Source organism: Podarcis raffonei, chromosome 3, assembly GCF_027172205.1.
Source record: "Podarcis raffonei isolate rPodRaf1 chromosome 3, rPodRaf1.pri, whole genome shotgun sequence".
Taxonomy (NCBI): domain Eukaryota; kingdom Metazoa; phylum Chordata; class Lepidosauria; order Squamata; family Lacertidae; genus Podarcis; species Podarcis raffonei.
Window position 1 is genome coordinate 380,610 of NC_070604.1, and position 14,961 is coordinate 395,570.

At 45.1% G+C, this 14,961-nt stretch overlaps 1 long non-coding RNA gene across 1 annotated transcript; it reads right to left on the reverse strand.

The window, feature by feature from the left end:
- Positions 1 to 1,701: 1,701 nt before the first annotated feature.
- Positions 1,702 to 6,154, reverse strand: LOC128409818 (uncharacterized). The gene is made up of 2 exons (XR_008329317.1): positions 5,703 to 6,154; positions 1,702 to 2,176 (listed from the first exon to the last, which is right to left on the reverse strand). It is a non-coding gene; the product is annotated as an uncharacterized LOC128409818 (long non-coding RNA).
- Between the last annotated feature and the right edge of the window lie 8,807 nt (positions 6,155 to 14,961).

The window sequence follows — 14,961 nt, forward strand, 5'->3', positions numbered from 1 at the left end:
GTTTCTGGGGTTAGAATGCACATTCACCGAAAAATCTCAGAGTGACTTGTTTGTTATAGGCCCAAATCAAGCATAGGTGTTTTGGTTCCATGTCAATAGAAAGAGGACGAATAACCTTGGATTGTTCTTTCGGTGTTCATTCCCCACAAATAGCAAAGCAAAGTGTAATAAGCCTAAACAAAGCCATACAGCTTGTTTTGGTTCCAGCTACATAGAAAGAAGAATCTTGCATTTCGCTTATTTCGTGTTCTTTGGTGTTAATACACATTGACACAGAAAACGCAGTGTGTGTGAAATGAGACCAAAATAACACAACACCGTCTTTTCGCTTCCAGATGCGGAGAAACAAGACGAATAAGCTTTGATTGCGCTTATTTCTATTCGCATGGTGTTTTTTTGGGTGTGCCCCAGAATCGCGCCCAACCCAAGCAAAAAGGTGTTTTGGGTTCCATCTGCATAAAAAGAAGATGATAAAGCTCTGAGTGGGCTTATTTCAAATTGCTGTTTTTGGGGTTAGAATGCACATTCACTCAAAAATCACAAAGTGAAATGTTTTTTATCAGCTCAAATTAAGCATAGGTGCTGTGGTTCCATCTCAATAGAAAGAGGACGAATAAGCTTTGATTTTTCCTTCGGTGTTCATTCATCCACAAATAGCAAAGCGAAGTGTAATAAGCCTAAACAAAGCAAAACAGGTTGTTTTGGGTTCCATCTACATAGAAAGAAGAATCTTGGATTTTGCATTGTTTGGACTTTGCTTTCTGTTTTTTGTTTGAATGCTTGCACACCTAAAGAACCAAGTGAAATCTTCCCAAATAAGCTTATTCGTCCTCTTTCTCTGCATATTGAAACAAAAAGAACCTGTCTTGCTTTGTTGGGCCTTACTTGACTTCGTTTTCCATTTTGCGCACCCAAAAAACCGAAACCAAGTTCATAAGCCCAAACAAAGCTTATTCGACTTTAAAAAGGTAAAGGTAAAGGGACCCCCTGACCATTAGGTCCAGTCGTGACCGACTGGGGTTGCGGCGCTCATCTCGCTTTATTGGCCAAGGGAGCCGGCGTTTGTCCGCAGACAGCTTCCGGGTCATGTGGCCAGCATGACTAAGCCGCTTCTGGCAAAACAGAGCAGCACACGGAAACGCTGTTTACCTTCCCGCTGGAGCGGTACCTATTTATCTACTTGCACTTTGACGTGCTTTCGAACTGCTAGGTTGGCAGCAGCAGGGACCAAGCAACGGGAGCTCACCCCGTTGCAGGTATTCGAACCGCCGACCTTCTGATCCACAAGTCCTAGGCTCTGTGGTTCATGCGAGATTTTTCAGCCAAGCAGGTCAAGGCAATGTTATTATTACATTGATTAAACTAATTTTATTAAATTTCTATGACATCCCTCATTGGGGGATCATATGCTTGTTTCACCTCTGGGTGGCCTTTCTCTCTTGCCAGCATTGTATATTGAAAACAAAAAATGCCCAGTTTGAAATTATTATTATAATTATTATGCATTTATTTGTACCCTGCCTTTTTCCCTGATGGGGACCCAAGGCAGTTTACGGATGAAAAGAAGACAAGCTAAAACCTGGGTGGGGGATCTACAATTAAAAAGCAATTAAACACTGATAGAATTAAAACTGTGTGTGTATACATATAAAAATCTTGTAAAACCAAATAATGGCAATAAAAACAGCACAGCAGAAGCCCTTTCATTAAAAGCACATTTTTATTTTATATTGATGTAGACTTCGCTAATTGTAGAGTTGGAAGGGACCCCAAGGGTCATGCAGGAATCTTTCACGCAACATGGGACTCAAACCCATGAGTCTTGGTCAAAATTTTAGGCCTTTATAGTGCAATCCTATACACATTCTCTCAGAAGTTCTTTGAAGTTCAGTGAGTTTGATTCCCAGGTAAGTGCATAGCCCCACAGCCTTCCAGCAAAGGCTCCTCAGTGTGTTGGAATTTATTGTTACAATATGAGCTCATAGCAGCTGCAGACAGCCAGTTTGTTGACATCATGTGATATGGCTAGCTGTGGGAAAGAAGCTTCCTGGAAGTTCACAGGCTGGAAAAGTCTTTGTGAAGAGTGTAATATGAGACCTTCCTCTTGCATATGTACAGGAAGTCTCTCTCTCTTGTTTGCTGGATTTTGAAGTGAACGGACATGTTTTCTGTAGTGCTGCAAAGTCAGAAATAAAGGATGTAAATAGACGTTTCTGACTATCTCTTTTCCCTGCCAGGGAAGCAGGAGGGAGGGGGTGTGCATTTCCCACGCTGGGAAGTGTCGCCTATTGAGACCTAGCCTGGATCCTGCGGGGATTGCAGCCAGGGAGGTCACCGGAGACCAAGCCGGGAGCCTGGGAGAGTTGCCAGCTTCTCCCGAAGAAGGAGGCTTGTTTCCAACACACACACACACACACACATATATATATATAGTTGTAAAGTATTTTGTACTTCTTTGATTTTACCACCTGAGGGATTGATATAGGCACAAAAGGCCTTATGATCACCAGATAAATGAAGTATTCAAACAGGACAGGAAAATTGGCTTCCAGGTGGAAAGATCAAAATTAGAAACAGAATTGTTAGAACCCAATACTAAGAATTTGTCAAGAATGTACAACTTGCTGTTGAAATGGAATACACAGGATGAAACAGTTAAATCAGCTATGATTAAATGGGCACAGGACATTGGTCATGACATTATGTTTGCTGACTGGGAGCAGTTATGGACCACCGGTATAAAGTTTACGGCATGTAATGCCTTAAGAGAGAATATTATGAAAATGATTTATAGGTGGTACATGACCCCAGTCAAGCTTGCAAAAATTTATCATTTGCCCAATAACAAATGCTGGAAATGTAATGAAACGGAAGGTACTTTCTATCACCTTTGGTGGACGTGCCCAAGGATTAAGGTCTTCTGGGAGATGATCTATAATGAAATTAAGAAGGTTCTTAAGTGTACCTTTCATAAGAAACCAGAGGCTTTTCTCCTGGGCATGGTAGGCCAATTGGTGTCAAGGAAAGATAGGACGTTTTTTATGTACGCTACAACAGCAGCAAGAGTTCTTTTAGCAAAGTATTGGAAGACACAAGAACTACCCACGCTGGAAGAGTGGCAGACGAAGGTGATTGACTATATGGGACTGGCTGAGATGACGGGCAGAATCCATGACCAAGGAAAAGAGACGGTGGAAGAAGATTGGAAGAAATTTAAACTTTATCTTAAGAACTGCTGTAAAATTATTGAGTGTTAAAATGTCATGGGTAAGGCAAAGCAGATTTGCAGCGACAAATGATTGGGTAAGAGAAAAAGATTAAAGAAAGTGAATTATAAGTAATTAAGATCAGGGGTTGCTGAAAAAGTTTAAAACAGGGATGCAGAAAAGGGAGGCATGGGGAAGTCGTTGAAATTGGGTTTAAGAAAAAAAAGTTATGAAATTATACATGTTTATATGTTTGTTTGTCTTTGTATTGTAAGTTGTAATGTGTTATAATTTATGTTGGAAAATCAATAAAAAATTTATTTAAAAAAAAAGGCCTTATGATCTTCAGATGGACAGCAACTCCGTTGAACCTGTGTGAGTGGTGGAATCTAAAAAATGAAAACACTTTTTCAAAAAAAAGGTGTTTTGAAGAATATATTGAATTTGCCATAACCTCACAATTCCAATCTAGCGTCACATTTGTATAATGCACCTTAAACACTTCAAATGTTATATTTGCAGCCGTAGAGCTGAGTCTGGTGTCCTGGGCAAGGGTGGTTGGGATCCCAGGGTAAATATAAGGCGCACCACAAGTTTTTGCATGCAGTGGTCTCTATGATAAGCCAGTCATGTGTTGTGCTGAGACTTATAGTTTAGGGGCAAACTACAGTTCCCATAATTCTTGGGGGGTGGAGTCATGTGCTGTAATGTTATGCCATGTCCACAGCCACTAACCGCAACAAAGAGGAATACAGTGGTGCCTCGCAAGACGAAATTAATTCGTTCTGCGAGTTTTTTCGTCTAGCGAATTTTTCGTCTTGCGAAGCACGAAATCCCGTAGGAATGCATTGAAATTCAATTAATGCATTCCTATGGTCAAAAAAAGTCCAAACAAAGCCAAATTTGGTACAACAAGAGTTTATTAACTGCTCTTTAAAGTCACACATACTGTAAAGAGCAGTTCAAAAATTGAAGGAACAATAAATTAAGTTTCTAAACATGACAGAAAAACATTTAAAAATCAACAAAGTGTACCGTACATTTTCTAAGACTCTGGGGGACCACTCGAAGAAGGTTCCTCTTCCACTCTTTGCTTCTTGCTGAAGAACCTGTCCATGGTCTGCTGCTTCATCCGCCTTTTCAGCACCTCCCTGAAAGGCGACATGACCGTCGTATCAAAAGTGTTCCCCCTTTCCCCCTCCCCATGAGTACTTTCCAGGTGACAGAGGGGAGTTTGCAGTTTCCTGCCCCCAGAGGGAAGAGCTGATTATTGTCCTTTGTTCCAGTCCGTGCCGAATCCACTCCCATATGCAAGTTCTTTGGCATAGCAACCTGTGTATGTGCTGAAGGGATTATAGCTGCCCTGTATCAAACCTTCCCCATTTTGTAGTCCTTCCTTCATGGAGTAAAATAAAAGTGGAACAGTGCAAATCCGATTTTCTATGAATTTATAACAAAAGTGTAGCGTATGTAGTGTGTGAGTGTGAGTGTGTGTGAAGTTTGTACAAACTGAATGATTGGGGGGGGGTTTCCTGCGACACTGGTAACCCCCTCCCTTCTGGTGGTGCCAATGTTCCCCTGGCCTTGAATGCCCCCTTGACCGCTCACCACAACCCCGTTCATCTCCACCGTCACCACAGTCCTCGGTGTGGGCAGGGGCCACGCAGCCGCTTGGCAGGCACGGCTCGCCTGGGGCGCAGCTCCGGGGACCTGGAAATGTTGGGACGATTAATGGGTTGCCTCCAAGCAATCTATCTGGTTGGCCAGGTTTTGGGGAGGCGGAAAATAAAGCTTTACTTTGGGGGCGACAGTTCCTGAACTACACATTGTCCAGTGCCACACTCATCACCGAGAAGGTCACCTGCGCTCTTGACATGCTCCAGATAAGGAGCAGCCGGGGAGGGTGAGGAGCCCAAGACCCACCTGGAAAGCACTGTGGATTCTTCCGGTGTAGGCCAGCAGGGGGCGCCGGGCGCCTGAGGGTGACGCAGGGCTTCGCCACAGGGGACAATCTGGCTTCTATGGCTCAGCTCCACTGGGAAGCTCCTGTTGAGTCCTGCAGGGGAAGGGCGGAGGGGTGAGGAACCAGGGGTCATCTAGCCTGACCCTTGCAGATGGGAACCATAGATATATAAACAGAGGAGATAGGACCCTGCGAGAATTGCAGAATGACATCTTGTCTCAACCGCTCTCATTTTTATCGGTCAGCTGCCAGGAATGCCAAAGGGGGACGGGAAGCAGGGCATCAGTAAATTTCATGATAAGAATGGTATTTCATTATGCCGGCCCTACCAGGCGGGTCAGTAGTCTGGAAATCAATAAATAATAATTATATGATATCACCACGATATGTCCTGCAGCTTAGAAATGTAATATGTGATATCAATATGGAATTACGACAACTGTGCCTGGTGGCATTTCCTCCACACAGGGAAAAAGGCCAAGTACATGGCTCTGCGCCTGTTGGATTTCTGACCACCAGTGCCCCAAGCTTACCTTTCTCGGCCATACTGTACCAGGTGCGGAGTTCACAGGCTGTGGCCGCGTCACTCATGGTCAGGGAGCGGAGTCAGGTGGCTTGGTTCGCTGCTCCGAGGTGCTCATGTACCAGCCTGGTTGGGGGGCACCAGGTCAAAGGGGTGCTCTAACTGCTTAGCAATGCTTCTCTGCCTTTCAAATGAAGCAAGTTTTACCCTGGTCAGTGCCCAGCGTGTGGTTGAAGGGGGAGTTGGGGCCGCGCACCCAGCCTCTGCCCCACCCTGGGCGCCACCAGTACCCAGACATGCTGACGTCCTCCCAGCTGCAGGTGGTGCCTTCAAAGTCGCAGGCCAAGGCGACACTCGGCGGTGCCAGCCCATTGGTTCCCAGAGTTCAGGGCACCAAGTGCTGTTCCTCCCATGAGCTACAGTTCCCAGAGTTCCCTAGGAAGAGAAATGGGCTTGGGACGGCAAGGATACTGTGGAATCCAAGTATACTGTGGAATCCAAGGACAGATTGTTTACTGTTCAGATGCCACAACCCTCAACACCTGAGGTGCTCTGATGGTGTTTCCTGCTTGGCAGGGGGTTGGACTCGATGGCCCTTGTGGTCTCTTCCAACTCTATGATTCTATGATTCACCCAGAGCAAGCAATAGTTCCCAGGGTGCTTTGGGGGGACATCGTGGGAACTGTAGTTTGTTCCGTTTCCCAAAGAGACCCTCTCAGAGCTATAACTCCCAGAGTTCCCTTGGGAAAGGTTGCGCAGAATATTCTCTCCCCCCATAGGAAACTACAGTTCCTATGCTTTGAGAGATGCCGTGATGGGTTAAATACTATCTGCGAGGGGAATTGAAGCACATCTCCCTGATTCCTTTGGTGACGCCAAAACTGGTGTCAATGGATCTTGTCAGAGCAATCCCAGCGGTCTTTGGTGACGCCAAAACTTACCACAATGGATCTCGTCAGAGCAATGCCAGCAGGCGAAGTTGCAGGTGCCAGCACTTGGGTTCCCAGAGGCGGCCCAGCTAAGAAATGGGAGGCCCAGCTAGGAAAAAAAATGGGGGAAGTGTCATTAAAAGGAGAGGAAGAGAGACAGGGAGCATGGGAGACATGAAAGGGGCATCAAGTCCAACCCACTGCAAGGAAGCTCATATGTATTTTAGGGCACTGTTTTGTGAAGTATTCTCTGCTTTTCCCCCCATGCTTTTTGAAACTCTTTGTCTAGTGTGATCTCTAATTGCCTCTGTTAATCTAGCCAGTTCAATATACAGTTTGTCTTGCCATTCCGTTTTTGTTGGCACAGTTTCTTTTTTCCAGTTTTTAGCAATTAGGATCCTTGCCACTCCTGTGGCATAGAGGAATATTTTCTGATCTTCTCTTGCTATACCTGTGTCCATTATCCCTAGTAGAAAAGCTTCTGTATTTTTCATAAAGTTATACATTTTTTTTTAAGCTTGTCATAGTGTTTCCACTTTTTTTGGAGCAGGAATTCAGCAGAGCCCATACAGATCTGAGAAATATCAGTGGGGACTTCCGGGTTGGCGCCATCGTCTAATGGCGGATTCCCTCCGAGCTCCGGAGGGAATCTGCTCAGCAGGGATCGGGTTCTGCCGCGGCGGCGACGCGGGGACCCTTAGAAACCACAGGCGCTGAAGCCTGTGGACCTGGTGACTCGGTGGGCACCATTTGCGCCCCCCGACCCGCAAAGGAGCCTTTTTAAAGGCTGTGGAACGGGGGACGGAGGGAGGCGTGGTGCTGAGAGTTCGACTGCTTCCCCTGCTGAGTGAAGCCGCAAGCCATGGACGGAGAGCGCTAACTTCTTCCTTTTAACATTTGGATCAAAAGTAACGACCCGTGAGTAACACGGTAATTGGACTTAAAAGGGAAATTTATTTTTGGGAATTCGGCACGATCGGGTAAGGTGTTTAAAAGGAAGTCAGCCTACCCGCCTTGTAAACATCGTAAAGCAAGGATTTTATTACTAAGGTTGTGAGAATACCTTTCTTTTTGTGGAAAAAAGCAATTAACTTTATATTGGGCCAATTTAAGTGACTGTGCTGGAGGATAAGAGCTAACATTGAGAACGGAATTCACTCCTCCCCCAAAACCCGGGAGCGATCGGGGAGAGAGCCTGCGGAAGAGGTTTATAGATTTTGACAGCTGTCAAATTAGCTGTCAAAGTTGGGGGAAAAAAGGAGAACTGTGTCTCTGCTGTCTTTGCTGGTTACATTTGATACAATTTGGTAACAAATTGTTAAAAATAAAGAAGAAAAGGTTGACATTAACTAGAATCCCTCTAGAGGGGGTTCAGGACATTACAAAAATACGGAGAGCGCTAACTTCTTCCTTTTAACATTTGGATCAAAAGTAACGACCCGTGAGTAACACGGTAATTGGACTTAAAAGGGAAATTTATTTTTGGGAATTCGGCACGATCGGGTAAGGTGTTTAAAAGGAAGTCAGCCTACCCGCCTTGTATTTTTGGTTTTTATGGAAGCCGCCCAGAGTGGCTGGGGAGGCCCAGCCAGATGGGCGGGGTATAAATAATAAATTATTATTATTATTATTATTATTATTATTATTATTATTATTATACAAAAATGGCTGTAAGTGGAAAAATACTGGCTGAATTGGAAAAGACCTTCCGTCTCTTGGGAAAACTACAGGAGCAGACAAATATTTTGACTATGAATGTAATAACAATGAAGGGAACAGTAAATAAAGTTGCTGAGCCTGGAAAGGATATGATTCAAGCTCCTGCAGATGAACAGGGAAGTGTTGTTGCTGATCCAAAAATCCTTACAGCCAAACAGGAGAAGGAATTTGAGTCATTTGAGGTGGCGTTTAAAGAGGAACATGAGAAAGAAGGAGGCGCTGTGATGCTGCAGACGACTAAAGAGAGCCAGAGGCCTGTTAAGTTGGAAATAATGGAAAATAAGAACATGACGATGAAAGTCTGGCTGGAAGTGAAGAATGGAAATTGGAGAGATCTCCTCTTATGGGGATCTGAAGACATATGGAATACAAATATGGCCAATGTAGAATTTGGAGCCTTTGGGACATTTGGACTTATGAGAAGCAAGAAACAAGATTTTGGCTCCATTGTTAAATATGGGGGTCTGGCTGGAAGAAATATGGACCTTATTGGAACAGAGCCTTTTCGAGATTCGGAATTTAAAATAAAGGACTATCAAGAAAACCGGCAGAGAGAAATTGAGAGTGGGTTAAGTGCCTCGGATGTGAGATCGCCAGGCTGATTTTGGATGGACTGATGGACTTTGGTTGGGGATCGAAACCGGGAAAGGGGGTGGTAGGGCTTCGGGAATCCAAAGGGTGTATAAATATATTCTGTTTTAATTAAGTTGGCTTTTGCCACTAACATAAAAATGGGGATTTTGGGGAGAGATTTGGGGCCGACCTTAGCAAAAGATTGTTAAGAATAAGTGTTGGTGTATAAAGATTGAGATTGTTAAGTTAAAATAGGTTAATTAAATTGATGGGGGGAATTTAGGAAAAGTATTTTAAGAATAAGTTTTGAAATATAAAGATTGAGGTTTAGAAGTTAAAATTGATTAAGTAAATTGAATTAGAGGAAACAAGGTAAAGTGGGGGGACAAAAATTGCTGAGCTAAAAATTGGAATTGGAATACAATAAATGCAGAAAACAGGAACCCGATACTCTAGAGCATATATTCTTTTCCTGTGATTTTGGCAGCTATGCCAGAAGACAATTATTTGAGGCCCTAAAATTTAATAGACAGTTTTTTACACAACCAACTGTTCAGGACCTGCTGGCGGACAGCGATGATCAAATTACTTTAATAGCGGCTGAATTTTTAAGTGCTGTCCATGAAGAAAGAATGGGCCATGATAAAGAGACTTAGTGGTTTTTAATGGTAGGTGATGTTGCTGTGTTGTATTATATTATTTATGTACATTGATTTATTTTTTGGAGTTAAGAATAGGACTGGGATAAATTGTGTTCGCTGAGCCCGTATTTTATACAGTCTGTATATGATGTTTGTTTGTTAATGTGAGGTGTGATATGCCTAATAAAGGATTTTGGATTTTTTTTTGAATTGGAATACAAGAAGGGCAGGTGTGGGGAAGTCAAGGAAATTGGGCACGGAATGTAATTAAGGTAAACTTTTTCAACTGTTGTTTTTTCTTTCTCTTTTCTTTCTTCTTTCTTTTTTTCTCTTTTCTGTTTTTCTTTCATATTTTTTGCGAAAATTTTAATAAACATAATTAAAAAAAAAAAAGAGAAATATCAGTGGGACAGGTTTATTTCAGAAAAACTGAAAGAGGGGGTCCATGTAAAAACAGGCATAGGATATATCAAGCTCAAATTGCAGTGCAAGGAGTAATAAAGTACCGTATTTTTCGCCTTATAGGACGCACCTTTTCCCCTCCAAAAATGAAGGGGAAATGTGTCTGCGTCCTATGGGGGAAATGCAGGCTTTTGCTGAAGCCTGGAGAGCGAGAGGGGTCGGTGCACACCGACCCCTCTTGCTCTCCAGGCTTCAGGAAGCTATCCGCAAGCCTTGGGAGCCTGCGGGAGTTCCCGCCGGGCTCCCTAGGCTTGCGTACATCAGCCTGCAGCTCGAAACCTGGGGAGCGCAGCGGAGTGCACCCCGGGCTTCAGGCAGCTCTCCGCAAGCCTTGGGAGACCAGCGCGACTTCCCACCCTAGGCTTGCGGATAGCAGCCTGCATCCCGAAGCCGGGGGCGCGCTGAGCAGTGCGCCCCGGGCTTCAGGCAGATATCTGCAAGCCTGGGGAGACTGGCACGACTTCCTGCCGGGCTCCCAAGGCTTGCGGACAGCAGCCTGCAGCCCGAAACCCGGGGAGCACAGCCTGGGGGAAAAAATAATTTCCCCCCCTTTATTCCCCCCCAAAAAACTAGGTGCGCCCTATGGGGCGAAAAATACGGTAGTTTACAGGGAAGTGAGACTACTGTGCCATCATACAACTAACTTAAATGAATGCTATTTCTGTTTATTATTTCTGAAGCACTTTCCAAAGAATCCTGTGATGGTCATCAAGTCCAGCTCGCTGCAACCCAGGAATATGCAGGTGTCACAACCTTCTGTTCAAAGGTGATTGAATTTAATTGCTAGATGTTGCACTTTTAAATGACACTTTCATTTAGGTATAGGACACTTTCATTATGTATCCACATCTTCTCCTGCAGCTGCAAGTTATGCCATGAAGGACATCTTGCAATCAGTTTACTGACTGGAAGCAGAGTTTACTGAGTGACTTACAGCCTCCCCAGGAGCATTTCAACAGTCAGGAGCAGGCCTGAAGCCTTCAGGGTGATTGCACATTGCTAACAACATTTATACCTCCAGCAATAGGGGGAAAAAATGAGGCTCATGAATGTAGAAAGTGCTTTTCTTTAGAGCACCTCTTAACAAGTGCTGCAAGTGTCCAAAACTGGTCTGAAGTTGCTGTTTTGTAAATATTATTTCTGCTTTTGAAAATCCTAACAACACAAATGGCTTTTGGGGCTGGCCACTATAGCAGGGGCTGATCCCCATTTATTCTTGTGGCATTCAATTCAAGGTATGTGTTTTGACTTTACTTGGCTAGTGTGGATAAATCTGGAAGAATTACCTGGTTCCAAAACCACTGATGGAAGCAATGGTTCATCTGAGCAAATTAAATTTTCAGCACATTGCTTGATTAGGCTCACAAAAGCTGTCTAAGGGTTAAATGCAATAGAGATCTCAAGGCAATTACTTGGGAGTTGCTGAGAAATGGGGAAAGGAGACAGGGCCAGGGGGTGTTTCTCCCCAAAATAGAATAAATTAAAAAACCTCTACTGTTAAGGGTTAGGGGGGACGACACCAAGCCCCAAATGTTCTTTTTAGGCATTTTTAAAGGGCTAATTAATATTCTACAGCCTTTAAACGCTTCTGGGAGGGAAGGTTATTGGTGTTTTTAAAAACTATTTGCAGATATTTCTACCCCGTCTTTTTATCCTGTGAACCGCCAGATAAATCCACTATATTAAATAACAATAAAAGACAACACCCTGCGTCGCCGTTAATTCGGTTCTGGCCCCCCCAGCCCTTAAAATGAATTTTGACCAAGGGTTCCCCGACCGCGCATGAAGGCCACACATTTCCCCCTCTCAACGAAGCAGGCAAAGGGGCAAAGAGGACTCGCCCTCCGGGGCCAGCGGCTACCCGTGGACCGCGAGCTCCGGCTGGTGGCAAACACGCGGCTCCGTCTTCCTCGGAGAGGAAAGGGTTAGCTAATCCGCCCAGCGATTTGCCCAGATCCGTGAGAAGTTCCGCCTATTGCCGCCGACGTCCCTCTCCCCCCATCTTTCAAACTGGAGGCGCTTCCGGCATCTATTTCCCTGACACAAAATGGCGCCGCTGGCAACAACCGCCATAAATGGAGGCGCTTCCGGATATTAATTCTCTCATCCAAAATAGCTACGGTAACATTATCCGCCCTTTTCCACTTCCGGGCAGCCATTTCCCTCTTCAAAAATGGCACCCGAAGCCTCTCTACATGCAGTCCCCCCATCCTGGCTATTCTGTTTCCGCCCTTTTTTGCCATTCTTCTTCCATCCTCCGTGCCTCTCCTAAAATGGCTGCAGAGGGCGCCTCCTGAGCTCCGGCTGCTGACTTTTTCTCCACCTCCTCTTCTCCCTCCCTCCTTCTCCTTCACCTTTTCGGAGCAGGAATTCAGCAGTGCCCATACAAACCTAAGAAATATCAGTGGGACCGATTTCCCCCCCACCCACAAGAACAGAAAGAGGAGCCCCGTGTAAAAACAGGCACAGCATATGTCAAGCTCAAATTGCCATGCAAGAAATAGTAAAGTTTCAGAGGGACCACCTCGCCATGTGAGCTAACTTAAAAGAATGCCCCCCACCGTTTATTCTTTCTGAAGCACTTTCCAAAGAATCGGGACCCCAAGGGCCATCCAGTCCAACCCGCTGAAAGGCAGAAATATGCAGGTGTCCCTTACACAGAAAAACGTCACAACCTTGTGCTCAAAGGTGATTGAATTTAATTGCTAGATGTTGCACTCTTAAATGGCACTTTAAGGGATATTTAGGTATCCAGTTATGCCACGAAGGACACCTTGCAATCCCCTTTAACTGACTGGGAGCAGAGGAAGTGCTGCTTGCTTCCCAGCCACTCGCTCTTAAGCACAGCTACTTGCTCTAACCACTGGACAATGCTTCCCATTAAGTCACTCTAACAATTAGGCAAAGCTCCCCAGTCCTTCGCTGTAACCACTAGGTAATGCTTCCCAGCCACACGCTCTAACCACTAGACATTGCTGCCCAGCCACTTGCTCTAAACACTTGTAAACCTCAACCCTAAACCCTAACCCAACCCCAACTCTAACCCTAGCCCTAAACCGAGCCCTAACTCCTAACCCTAAACCTGTATCCTAGACCCTGAGCCTAACCCTAACCTAACTCTAACCCTAAAGCGCAACCCCTAACCCGCAACCCCTACCCCTTAACCCTAGCCCTAACTGAAACCCAAACATTAAATCCTAAATCCTAACCCTACACCCCTATCCTAGACTCTGACCCCTAACTCTAAATCCTAACCCTAACCACAAACATTAAACCCTTAAACCCTAGGGGTTGGCAACGTGTGGCCCATGGGCCAGATGCAGTTTTACCGACCCACGAGCTGCCTGCAAACCAAGCCGCCCACTCGGCAAGTCCCCTGTGCACTGCGCTAAAGCAGCACACCACAGCGCAGGGACTTACCAAGTGGCACTGGAAATGGTGTCTGCGTACGCGCAGATACCAGAAATCAGGTCTGTGCATGTCCAGACACTATTTTCGGCGTTTGGGCATGCGCAGAAGCGATTTCCAGCGCTGTGGACATGCGCAGACACCATTTCCGACATAGCGCTGCGCCAGTCCAGCCCACAGATGATCTCTGTGGGAGTGATCCGGCCCATGGCAGGTGAAGCTTGCTAACCCCTGCCCTAACCTAACCCCAACCCTAAACCGAACCCTAACCCCAAACCCTAAATTGTAAACCCTGATCCAAACCCTAGACCCTGACCCTAGACCCTAACCCTAAACCAGGGGGTTAGCAAACTTTTTCAGCATTGGGCCGGTCCACTGTGCCTTAGACCTTGTGGGGGGCCAGCAATATTTTGAAGGGAAAAAATGAACAAATTCCACAACACATTCTACTCATGTAAAAACTGCTGATTCTTGGACCATCTGTGGGCCGGATTTAGAAGACAATTGGGTCAGATCCGGCCCCCAGGCCTTAGTTTGCCTACCAATGCCCGAACCCGAACCCTAACCCCAACCCTAAATTGTAAACCCTAACCCTTACTGTTTGGGATTAGAGGTGAGACTCAGAGTCTAGGGTAGGGATTTAGGGTTAGGGTTTAGGATTTAGGGGCTGGGGCTAGGGCGAGGGTTAAGGGGTTAGGGGTTAGGTCTAGGGGTTGGGTTTGGGTAAGGGTTGGGGTCATTTTTAAATGGGGTCAATTTAGGGGCCCTAGCTCCTAAATCCTAAATCCTAACCCTAAATCCCTACCCTAGACTCTGACTCTGACCCCTCACCCCAAACACTTAAGGAGACGCCTAAGGAGGATAAAAAAATGCTCCTGGGTGATTTTAATGCAAGAGTTGTGATGCATTTCGATCTGTGACCTGGGAAAATTGGGAAAGAAGGAATTGGCAACAGCAACCAATTTGGAATCTTACTTTTGACTATATGTGCAGCACACAACCTTATTATTACCTATAACAAGCACCCTCTGTCGAACCACTGGCACCTCTTTGACTATGTAATTGTCTGAGCTGAAGATTGCCGTGGTGTGCTCATCTATGACGAGTGCTGACAACTGCAGGACAGATCACCAATTAATACATTTCATGATGGCTATCAAGATTATACCTCAACAAAGTCTTCAGGGAAGGAAACCAAGGTGCAAAATGAACACTCAAGCTCTTCAAGATCCTATTAAACGGGATTGCTTCCAAACGACTCTTAAGGACCATCTGCTTTTGGAGTTCCTTGATAACATCGAGGAGCACTGGATAATGCTAAAAACATCTATTATTGTAGCCTGTTGGGTACCAAATCAAGGACTGGTTTCATAAGAATGACAGTGAGATTGAAAGGAAGGCCTTTCAGATCTAGCAAAAAGATAGAAACTGTGCCACTAAGGAGAAAAAAAAACTTCCCCTACATGTTGTTTATTGACCTGACTAAGGCCTTTGACACTGTACATCGTAATGCCTTGTAGGTTGTCCTTCTGAAAAT